The sequence below is a fragment of the Plutella xylostella genome, chromosome 13 (assembly GCF_932276165.1).
Source record: "Plutella xylostella chromosome 13, ilPluXylo3.1, whole genome shotgun sequence".
Taxonomy (NCBI): domain Eukaryota; kingdom Metazoa; phylum Arthropoda; class Insecta; order Lepidoptera; family Plutellidae; genus Plutella; species Plutella xylostella.
Window position 1 is genome coordinate 2,355,881 of NC_063993.1, and position 11,854 is coordinate 2,367,734.

The following is an 11,854-nucleotide window of genomic DNA, read 5'->3' on the forward strand; positions in this document are numbered from 1 at the left end:
AATAGTTTATTTTTATTTTTTTGTAATTTTGGAACCTTGCGGAGTTTTTAAAATTAATAAGGGACCATGAGAATATCTTTTTCAATTTTTAATTTCAACTTGAAAATTCAGAACAGTCTAGCTCGATCGTACAGTTTCAACTTTCGATAAAAAAATAACTAACTTACATTACAGCTAGGGAGGTGAAACTTTTATGGTTAAAAGAACAACTTAAGAGGATGACGCAAAAATACTTTAAAAAAGTTATCCAAAAAATAATAAAACATAATTAATCCACTGAGGTTGATTTTCGTAGAAAATTTGAAAAAAAAATCATAACTCCTAAACTACAAAAAATTGCTGAACATACATGGGGGTGATTTGGCTACCCGTTGACCTAAGGAATCAAACATTTTCCTTTGGACGTCACTCTTTGGGCCACCCTGTATATAGGTGCCTATGTAATGATTCAGTAGTTCAATTTTAAATAGTATAATTGGCCCTTGGGGGAAGTTACTGTCTCATTGTGATTGAGCATGATAGTGTATATGTGATGCATCAGCAATGCACTCATTGAACTGAAGTATCGATAACTGCACGAGGCGGGATGTGCAGTCGAATAATCCGCCTTCTGTGGATGGGAGGGTAACCTTTAGCAGTATATATGGTCATTAAAATCGGTTTATCCATGAACTGTTAGCACATAGAATTTTGTTGCGTCCAACGATGGTTTCGATAAAAATCACTTCAATATGAAGTGTTTTGTGTTGGTGCAACGTTTGAAAATATTTCAATCAATAGTTGGTTTGTATAATCCGTTTCAGACTCAGTGTGGGGGTTGTCATTGAATCAAACCGAAATCAAACTCTTTCAGCTTTTATGATACAAAACTTACACAATACCCATATGCCTTATTAAATATATTCTATATTCCGAACAAAACAAATACGAAAATCCCAAAACTATTCAAATCAATGAATGGAGTCGTAACCAGCGTAATATTTTCACTTTGTCCTTAATATTGATATTTTGGACCCTAAAGTTTGCTCGGCTATTACGAAACAAAGCGTAATACTGTTGTTGGGCGGGCGGCGGCTGGGCGGGCGACCGCAGTATAAAGTATTAATAACACAGAGGGAAGTTCCTAGTAATGTCGCGACCACACACATACACACGCCACACCGACGTCTATGTAGACTCAGGCCTTGTAGATAACCAGGCTGATTGTTTCTCCGTACCTATCATGCTATCACCGCCAGGAGTACTGTGGTGGCTTCGCAGTAACCAGTCCTGTGGCAGCTCCAGTGTCGCCACTGCCTGCCGCCGCGACTGTGCCATCCCTTCTCGGACAATATCACATTCTTATGCGATACGAGACAGTTATTGGTCGGCGGCTGATTCCCTAAAAGGATTGTTCCCCGCGGGAAGGATCGGCCGATGTGTTTAATATTGTTTCTCACAAAAATGTACCGCTCGGCCGCGTGGAAATGAAATAAATATTCGCGCCTGCCTGAACATGTCCCTTCGTGCCTTTGACGATTTTCTTTGAGTTGTTTGTAGCTTTTTTTTCTGATGTAAATAATTTGAGCGGAATGGTGATCGACGCGTGCATGTTTGCCCTGAGACAGGCGGGCGGTCCGGCTTCCACTCCGCTGCGCAAACACAATCGAGTTCTGTATCGTTTGTGCCTGCCGGTGGCGACCCGAATTCAATTGAAGTTTGAAATAGCAGCTCAGTTCAGAACACTGTAGAACGGAACCACAACGGAAGAAATAATTCCATTCCCATTCTCCGTGCTCATGTTGACTGCGCCTACTGTTCTCTAATATCTAGTTTACTCCACAGATACTACGTAAGTTTAATCTCTAACTGAATCTCCTCAAATCAACACAAGCAAGGTGTGAATATCTAGACATGATCGGTATCTGAATACAAATCCAATAAGCTTGCGGCTAGATTTGGCTACCGACCTACCTAACTACACCTAAATTTATATCTCGCGCTATCGTGACAAGCCCGACATAATTATCTACGTCACCCATGCATGCTGTCCGGAACACACTGCACATGCAAGCGCGAATGTGGAGGGTACCCAAGTGTTTGTAAAGTTAGGCTTGGAGTTGTGCCAAGCATCGGGGGTGTAGGCACAAAATTCATTATAGAATCTAAGCGTTTTACATCTAAGCACTGCAGCTCTTCAAATGAGTAGCCTATCCAATCTTAGATAAACGTAGGGACCAGTGTCAAAGATATAAAATTTTAATTAAAATGTTTGCACACCTCCAGGTTACGTGTAATGTTTTTCTCGTTAGAAAATTAAGAACTTATGTTCCTTGCTAATGTGTGACCCCGGGAATGACTACATGAACAAAATGGAAATCTTCCTTCCTCCACCGCCCTCACATTACAATAATCACACAGTGTGACGTCACGTGGTGGCGCCGACCACTCATTAGGCGTCGCTGTGTGAATGTGTCGCCGCGGGGGCGCCTATATTAGCGCCCCCACGTGGCTCGGGGGCGCCAACACCGCGGGACATCCGACGGCCACTCAAAAATCTGCAGCTACTTACAACTCGGCCACTGACAGCGTCTCACGAAAGATCATTATTCCGCTTGTCGCTTTCATGTTGAAAACTTTTGATTACATTTTCAGCTTAAATTCTTGAAACTCACTAACAATGAGCGTGAAAGGTATCTTTAATTGTAACGTCTTCTTGGAACTGCGTCAGTTGAAGTTTGTGATAGTGCTCCGCGGCAGTGTAAACTTGTGATGTAGTTAGTGGGGCATGTTTGTTGCGTGTTAGTTGAGTGAGCAGCAGACGCCGCGACCCCAGTGCGAGGTCGCGACCCCCACACTCACTGTAACTTTATTATACAAGTGCTAGTAAAATTGAGTTGCCTTTATTATTGGCTAATAGAGTTTGCGGAGTGTGGCCGCCGCGCCCACGACGCGACGTGTGAGGTGGAAAAGTTCGCCGTTTAGTTCAGCTGCGGGATACCGGGAATACTCACGTATATTAGGTCCTTTGGAAAGAGGTTACCTCGCTAGAACCCTCGCTAGCAATGAAAAAGTTCCAGTGACAATAGCACCATTAGCTTTGGTACATTAAGTTGTTTGCACACCTCAGCATTATGTGTAATTAATGTGCTTTTTGTTAGAGAAGTACTTATGTTCCTTGGTAATGTGTGACCCCGGGAATGACTACATGAACTAGCATGAAAGTCCTCCTTCCTCCACCGCCCTCACATACACACTTACTACAAACAAAAACGTTATATTTATGCATGCGTGCATATTTTGCCTATTTTATTAATTTAAAGTGTGTATGGAAAGTATTTGTTACAGATTTCACTTTGAACTTTACTGTAGACAGTTCACAATACTGTATTTATATCGAAGAAATTGCCATTCTAGCCCAACAAAGGAGCCACTATTATTTAAAAGTCGATCCATTTGCGAGCGAGTTTATCGCGACACCTGAATAAATGGGGGCCACAATCAGCCGCTTGGTGGCGGCGGCGGCGGCGGCGGTGGCGCGGAGTTGTGCAACTACCGTCAATGTTAGTTCCATCCCATGACATACGGGCAACGTTTATTGTTGTATGTTATAGGTAAGTATACAAGATCTGCTCCAGTCGATAATCAAACCTGCACGTCCTACAACCGTTGTGACCTCCTAATATCTGAACTTGATGAACAACTTACAAATCGATATACGAAATAAAAAAAACGACGATAAATTAAACATGAGAACCGGAAATGCGCAGACACGACGGCACATCACCGCTCCAAGTGACAACAAACGGTGACACATTTTACACGAAAACTTTACGTGAAAAATTCAAGTGGAGTTGCACGCCGAGTGAGGAACAGCTTTCAAAGAGCAAAACGTAATTCAGTTGCAAATGTGCATTCTCGTAGCTGTGCCCCGGCGCCGGATATTGAAGTGTCGAGGGGGGCTGGGGGGTTACTCTATACAGATAAAAAACAAACGAAGGAGAGCTGTCGTGCAATCGGCACGTTTAATAGATAGAGAGACACGATATAGAGTCGTGACTCGAGAAGCAGCGCTCCGAAACTTAGTTTTTCGTCACATAGAGTGACCCCCCTGTACCGACTGTTGTGAGATCGAACACTTATGCATTCAACATTACACGACTGCAGCGCCTCACGTGATTTGCTTCCTTCTCGAAATTTCCGAGCGCGACCGCGTAACTTGCAGAATTTTACAGTTTGTCGGATAACACTGAAACCTCTTACGTGCTGGAAATAAAATATAAGCGGTTAGTTCAATCCTCGCGGTTTGCGGCAGATAAGATCCGATGTTATAAAATTGGATAAAAATATAAAAGTTGTTATGAGACGGGCGTGCACTCTGTAGCAGCATCGCGCCGCACGTGATGCAGCGAGCACTATACATTGCATTACTAAACTATGGAGCCTGGTCTGAAAATAAATATAAAGTTTATTATTAGAAATACACGATTTTTGAGTATAAATATTGATAAGTATTTAAAAGGTATTTGAAGATGATTATTAACTAGCCAATAATAACCAGTGTAATGGTAGAGTTAAACGTTGATCCTTAATACACAATCATTACCATTCTAAAAATGTACTCTGCAGTGACTATTGCACCTATTGGTTGACCAGCACCCCGTTCCACCCCTAGGCTCCGCTCGGCACGGAGCTCCTAGTGCATTATTCACTCACCTTCCTCCACAAACGTGTCCATGGATTATGTAGAGCAGCTTGTGGACCACTACTTTCTACTGCCAGGGATTGTGGTTCTTTTTAACCCCCGACAAAAATGTGTTGTTGTATCAGTGTGCCTGTCTGTGGTAGTGTAGCTCCCAAACGGCTGAACTTGTTTCGATTAGTTTTTTTTTGGGACACATGTAATATTACCGAGGGTATTCTCAGCACATTGTACTATGTAAATAATGGTGAATCAATCCCTTAATCCTTCCTTATAAATAATCCTTTGTAATTTAAATGTCCGCCCGCGACCACAATGCCAATATACGAGTGTGGAAGTTTGCATATTGATCTGTTGGTGGGATTACGTCCGCTTTGGACGCCATTGAATACAAGCATATGCATACGCACCGCGCTCATGCATAAGTTTGTATAAATAATTTAATATTTGATTGGGAGTTTTATTTTATAGCTAAGTAAATTTTATCGCCTTTTTTATATCGGGGTTTTTGAATTGTTGAATTTTACTTTTATTTTATCTTTTTTAAAGTAGGCGACAACCAGCATAAGAAAGGTTGAAGTTAATTAACAATAAGTGTTTTCTCACTCAACACCAGTACCTATTCAGTCCTATTCAGATTTAAATGGCGATGAAACAGAATCGGCCGTAAATAACTAAGTTAAGCAATTTACCTAATAGGTAGTATTTGGAATATGAGGAGCTCACATTAATGTAACTCAATGAATCTGAACATTGAGTATGAAGCCCGCCATTAGCCGGCGAGCACCGGCATTTACTTTGAATACAATAATGTGGAGCAAATCAAAGAGAAACGCACAAAGGGTCTAAAGGCTGAAAGGCGCTACTTTATTACATTTTCACGGGAACATTGTGTTCAGAAACAGTATAAAAATACCATCGATACAATTGTAATCCATCCCGTGAGAACAACAACAAACATGGAACTCGCTGAAACGGCAACATTTCTAAAAGAAAGAAGTTCCATCAAACGGATATCAGCACCACTGCACGTCCGCTAGTCGTGAACAAACTAATAATTATATAAGTACTTAAATAATATAATATGTATACATGTGGGTATATGTTTTTAAATATTTTATGCTATAATTTCGTGTACCAGGTAGAGGTTTCCTTTACTCCACAACTCACAATCAAAATTTTCGTATCTCATTCCTTTCAACATACTGTCATTTAATACTGATCTATTAAATACTTGTTGAGGGTCCAGACCACAAAGGGTTTGATTTTCCGGGGACCGATTGTGAAAAACATGTAAATTATTTGACCCGGCGTCCCGGCGGCACTTAGGGTTACTCTACACTGACGAAAAACGAACGAACGAGAGTTTATTACTATAAGATACAGTCGTAGCGGTGCGAAACTTAGTTTTTCGTCATATAGAGTGACCCCAAGGCCGGGCGGCCGTCCCGGACGGCTCCTGGTCACATAGTTGACTAAATCGATCCGGGCCCTCCGCTGATTTATTCGCAGCTCGTAATGATGGTCTTGGCCCTTCGTTACTGCGCAGTTATCGGCGATATCTTTTTTATTCTTAAACTAAAATGGGCAAGTACAAGAAACTTAATATTCAAGTACTCTGCGACAGCGTCAGTACACTCACGACCAATGAAAAAGTTCCATTGACAATAACACCAAATTACTCCTAAACGGAAAGACTAGTGTAGACAAAGATTAGCTCTGCAATATTGAAGTACATTGAACAGCGCATCAAACCAACTAAAAAGGTAAATATAGATAGATAGATAGAGTACTCTTTATTTGTACAATATATTGTTCAATTTTAAATTAAAAGTTTTAAAATTTTGAGCCATTTTGGTGTCGGCATTTTGTAAGTGGAACTTTTTCAATGCTCGTGAGTTTATATTATACACAAAATCCTTACAACACTTTGTTATTCTATCAGCGTATTGCAAGTTCCCTATATTTCTACCACTGAATACATCCAAGGATTACTTGAATTGATTTTATTACCAATTCCGGAAAATACCCTTTTTGTAGGAATGTATGTGTTTCTCGATATTGGGCGATGTGTCTTCCCTTTTCACTTTCAGGATCGCGTGCGTTTAGCCTCTGACAGAGCACCATCTGAAACTAATCGACGACAAGTAAAGCTTCATCCTTTTAGACACCTATTCGAATTAGATTCGATATTATTAACATTTACCATCGAAAACAAAAAGAGACACTCACTCATCGTAAAAGGAAATACTTAGGTACTTAACATAGACCATAATTTGGCAGACAATTCCATTCACTTTCATAACAAAAATGAACAAGCCGATTTTAAACCCTACAAGTAAATATTATAAACCCGCCCTTGGCATCGACCTTGCAGGCTCGCATTCAGCTGATGGCGCGTAAATTATTAAAGCAGAAATAGTTCCACAACAGCCTTCGGGCGGTCGATGCGCGCTATAAGCAATTTTCCAAGAGACTGGTGCCCTTTGCATTTCTCACTTCCACGCGCGCAGACGAGGGTAGCTATCCCCCGGTAGTGTCATCTATTGCTGGGGTGTAAGGGTGATAATGGCTGGCGTGGAGGCCTGATCCGTAGTTATGCAGCTTACGGTCACCGCGCGCCGCCGATGAATCAATAACCAGCTGTGACAGGACTGCCCCGGACTGCCACTTCCATGTGGATTCGGATGACCCAACCAACTATAAAATAACTAACTTTATTTACTGGCAAAATGCAAAAAAAATATATTAAATCTTTATTATTTACAAATAAAACAAATGAAGTTAATTACCACAGATTTACATTTTATCATAAATTAAAATCCTAAATGTTTGGAAGAAATTCGAATAGGCAGTAAATGATATCGATTCTGAAGGCTGAAATTTTAAATTTAGCGATGTCAAAACCTTAATTTCTTTGTTTAAAATTCGACTCTATGATTGTTTCCGTAAATGTCATTTTATGCTAGCAAATTTTTTAGTTTGACAGCGTTAAAATTAGAATTTCTGCCTTCAGAATCGCCATCATTAAAATAGTACTTACTTAGGGTCAATTTATACTGGGGCAAAGTCGAAGCGCAGTGAAGCGTCAAATTCTTCACAACTAAAGCAAAGCCGCACGAATGGTTGGTTGCGTTGGTCACGCGTAGACGCGCGAATCGCGAAGAATGCGCGCGACTTTTTATAATCTCAGTAGCAATGTGTGCGTTATGCTGTGGAGTTAATGTTGTATTTGTAATGTTCAGTATTGAATAGACGCTTCGATGCGCTTCGACTCTGTACTAGTATAAATTGACCCTTAGGAGCGATGGAAATGTAATAGTGGAATCCAACAAAATAAATGTTTGTGTTACCTCTTGAGGACAGCTGGCGTCGTGACGAGGCGAGCGTGCCGGCAGACGGCTCTCTGCTCGACCAGACATTCCTTTAATTAACAGATTTTCCTCATAAATCACCTACTAAAATAAACCACAAAATAACCGCTCTCATACAATGAGACACTGAGGGGCGCTGAGGGCACTCAGAGGAATGAAGGAATGTACAGTTGAGTCTGGAAAGGTCACTGATATTTTAGTTTCAGAAATTCGATGTGAGAGTCTTTCTTCCGCTGAAAGGTAAGGTACAGATAATAATGAACTTGCTTTGGCTATTAGTAATAACAATAAATTAATATTATTAATAATTACATAATAGTTGCTATACTCTGTCCATTATATTATTAGTTTATTGTTATTAGTCATAATATTGTAATCTGAGCAGAGCATCTTAATTTCAGTGAATACCACAGGCATGTTAATTTGAAACATGCAAACGCAAACAGCCATACCCATACAAATATCAGATTTACATTTTACGTTTATAATGATCATTAGTTTTGTATAATTTTGCGCCCCCGAGCCCTGAACCTGAACCACAAATGAAGTGCGGTACTTTATACAGGATGTTCAGTTTTGTGTTCTCTACTTTACTTATCTATATCTATTGCCAGGTATTCAATGCTCTGGATACAGTTAGGTACCCTAAAAAGGTTTTAAATCACAAACCTAACTATTTAAAAATGTATTTGACAATCATGATTCATGATCATAGTAAAGCGTGGTTTCCTGCCATGACAGACTTTAACTTTCAATGTTGAATTACCTAAGTAAAGTAGACAGACCTACATTAACAAACTAATGCACGAACAGCAGTGCATAACTAACTTATTAAGTGAAGATGGTTACTTAATACTCAAGTTTGTAGTGTGCGACTAATTTAGTACAAGCGGCAACACGCGCCCGCTCTAACTAAAACTCGATGTATGGAACTCGTGAGCGGGACGTACACCGTGAAGTAATGAATGAAATATAAGCTATATTTGTACCTACATTCACACTAAAATTTTAGTGTAAGAGGAAGAGAAGCTTATAAAATATCCAAATACAACAACGAGATAGAAAAGGAAATTGTATTATAATGTTTATTATTGTTTTTTTATAAATCACAATAAAATGGATGGATGGAGTGGATAGTGTTGATACACTCGGATAATTAATTTAGAAAGCGTCATATTTAGATTTGTTTCACCGTGTAAAATTGATCTTTTCAAGGTACTTAAGTACTTTTTACATGCAGAAAACTTTTACACGGGTTGTTATGTATTGTAGGTCACTAATTAACCGTCGGTGACTCCTGAAGGGCTGAAAGTGTGTGAATTCTTCTTCTTCACTTTTTCGCATACATCAGTCCCAATTGCTTATAATAAGCCAAGAAAGTAGGTACCTACATTACCTTCAACATCAGCAATATTTGTATCAAATTAATTAGCAGACAGAGAGTGCGTATTAAAATAAATAGACCGACATAATCACGTCAAGCAAAGCACATTACGCCATATTTAATCGTATTAGTTCGATGATGTCTCCCGCGGAGCGTGTCTTTGTTCTGGTAATTAGTAGAGTATACGGTGTACTGTGTGCCGCGACTCAGGCAGCGGTGTGAGGAAGCCAATGAAGACTAATTAGCGGAATACTGGAGCTGGAGATACGCCCCGAAGGCGCCACCTCTGTCCCATCCGATGGTTTCTGGTAGAGATTTCTATAAGCAATAAATCATTTTTGTATTGTTTTTATTTTATGTATTTTTTTCACACTAAACAAATGTTACCTACCCGGATTCCTTATTATTACATTGCACTACAAACGGTTCTATTCTTCAGCAAGCTTTTCCCGCAAGCTTCGATTCGGGTGAAAAGTTTTCCCGCGGGAAATAAAAATACCTATGAGTGAATTCTGTATTTTTTTAGACACCATACCTACTTACCAAATGTATTGTGTGGAAAAGTAACAAAACATTCATTCTTACGTACAAACGTTGTCGTTTATAATAGTAGGATATATCCGAGAGTTATCGTGTACTAGTTTTCCATCGCCTTTAAAAAAATGTGCAGTGCAAGTGCTGCAACACGAGAAAGTTATTTTTCGTCAGACTGTACTTCATAATAATAATTAATTCAGGCAGGTAATGCATACTGAATATAAATTATATTGATTAATACTAATTATAGTGATAATCAGAACACAAGCTGAAACTCGTAGCTCCGACTGATACCTATTATGTTTTATACCTCTAGTTACCAATTAAAGTAACATGTTGCTAGCGTTTAGTTTGCACAGTACCTAGGTGTACGTATGCTGTGTGTTTCATAGCTAACTTTGTGGGACACGACGAGAATAAAGTGGGCACTTACCGCTTTTATCTCACACGACGAGCGAGCTTCCTCCCGCGGTTCCGCCGGTCCCGCAAATTACTACGAACAGCACCGCTAAAAGAATAAAAATATCAGCCTGAGCCTTCCTAAGCTTTGTCAACCCCACACACAAGTTGATATATCTAGAAACCTACTTATGTATAATAGATACGTAGATATAAGGAGGGTTTCAGCAAATAGTGGCACATGAAGGAACGTTTTCTCAGGACGCGGGTGTAACTCATTGAAATGGATTTTATCGCGTGATTTATTCGCGCTCGGAGGTCGCTGTTCATAAATCACCCGAAAAATCCCTTACCTTAAGAACTTAGCGGCGGCGGCGGCGGCGGCGGCGGCGGACCGTAGGGGACGGTACAACTCGTAATTAGTTTCGGATCTTATTCGGAAAGGCCAATCAAACTTTGCAACTTAAAAGAGGAAACATGAATGCTTTTTTGTGTATTTTTCGTCGTCTCTTTGAAACAAAAAGGCTTTGCTCAGCTGAAAGCTGTGAAGATAACGTTCCATCAGGCAAAAGCTCGCAGTCTTCAGGCAACTCTGAGACTTAGTGATAATTGACCCCCACCCCACGCGCCTTGCCTCCTCCTACCAAACATTTATTAACATTCAGGCATTTCCTGGGAAAAGATACTGAAAGAATGAATTTAGCTATATTTTCTGCGAAAAGGAAAGGAATCCCGCCTGGGCGTAACCATCTTAATGATTTGGATCTCCGAGAGCGGTGAGTAATGAAACTACCTGGATCTGATTTTATCTCTTTATTTAATTACGTAAGTTTTTCGTCCCTTTTTCTTGAGTCGTCGGGGTCCCGTCGCCTTTCGGTGCGGCGTCCGCGTCTCACGCTGGTTGCGGGTAGGTAGGTATAAAATGTGCATTTTCGTCAAAAGCAAAACCTAATAGCAGAATAGAATAGAATAGAATACTTATACTTACCACAGTATCAATATTAAAGGCGCTAATTTATTCTTTTTTGCATTCAAAATTTTGGTTTTATATACATTTTTAATTATTGTTTATAGTTATAAGTACTACATTTAGGTTCAAAATTTCTGTGGATTCAGTTAATAGGTGCCAAAAATTTAAAATTACGCACTATTTTCCTATCATTGAAATTAAAATGAGTTAAGGAAAAGTGGCCCATAATAACTGACGGAGGCATTTAATTTTGTGATTATTTTGACCTATTACTTAGGTACGTACATAAAAAATACATACATATTGAGATGAGAACCTCCTTCTCCTTTTATCGAAGGTTAATAAAACTCATGACATCCCCGTGAGTTTCATCAGTTTTTCACTTACAAGAAACGTCCCGTTATTTTCCCCAAGCCGAGGGGATAATCTAAGATTTGCCTAAATTGTCAGTGTGTGACACATTTCCGTTTATCGCACAAGCTGTAGGTAATCTGTCGCGCCGAGCGATG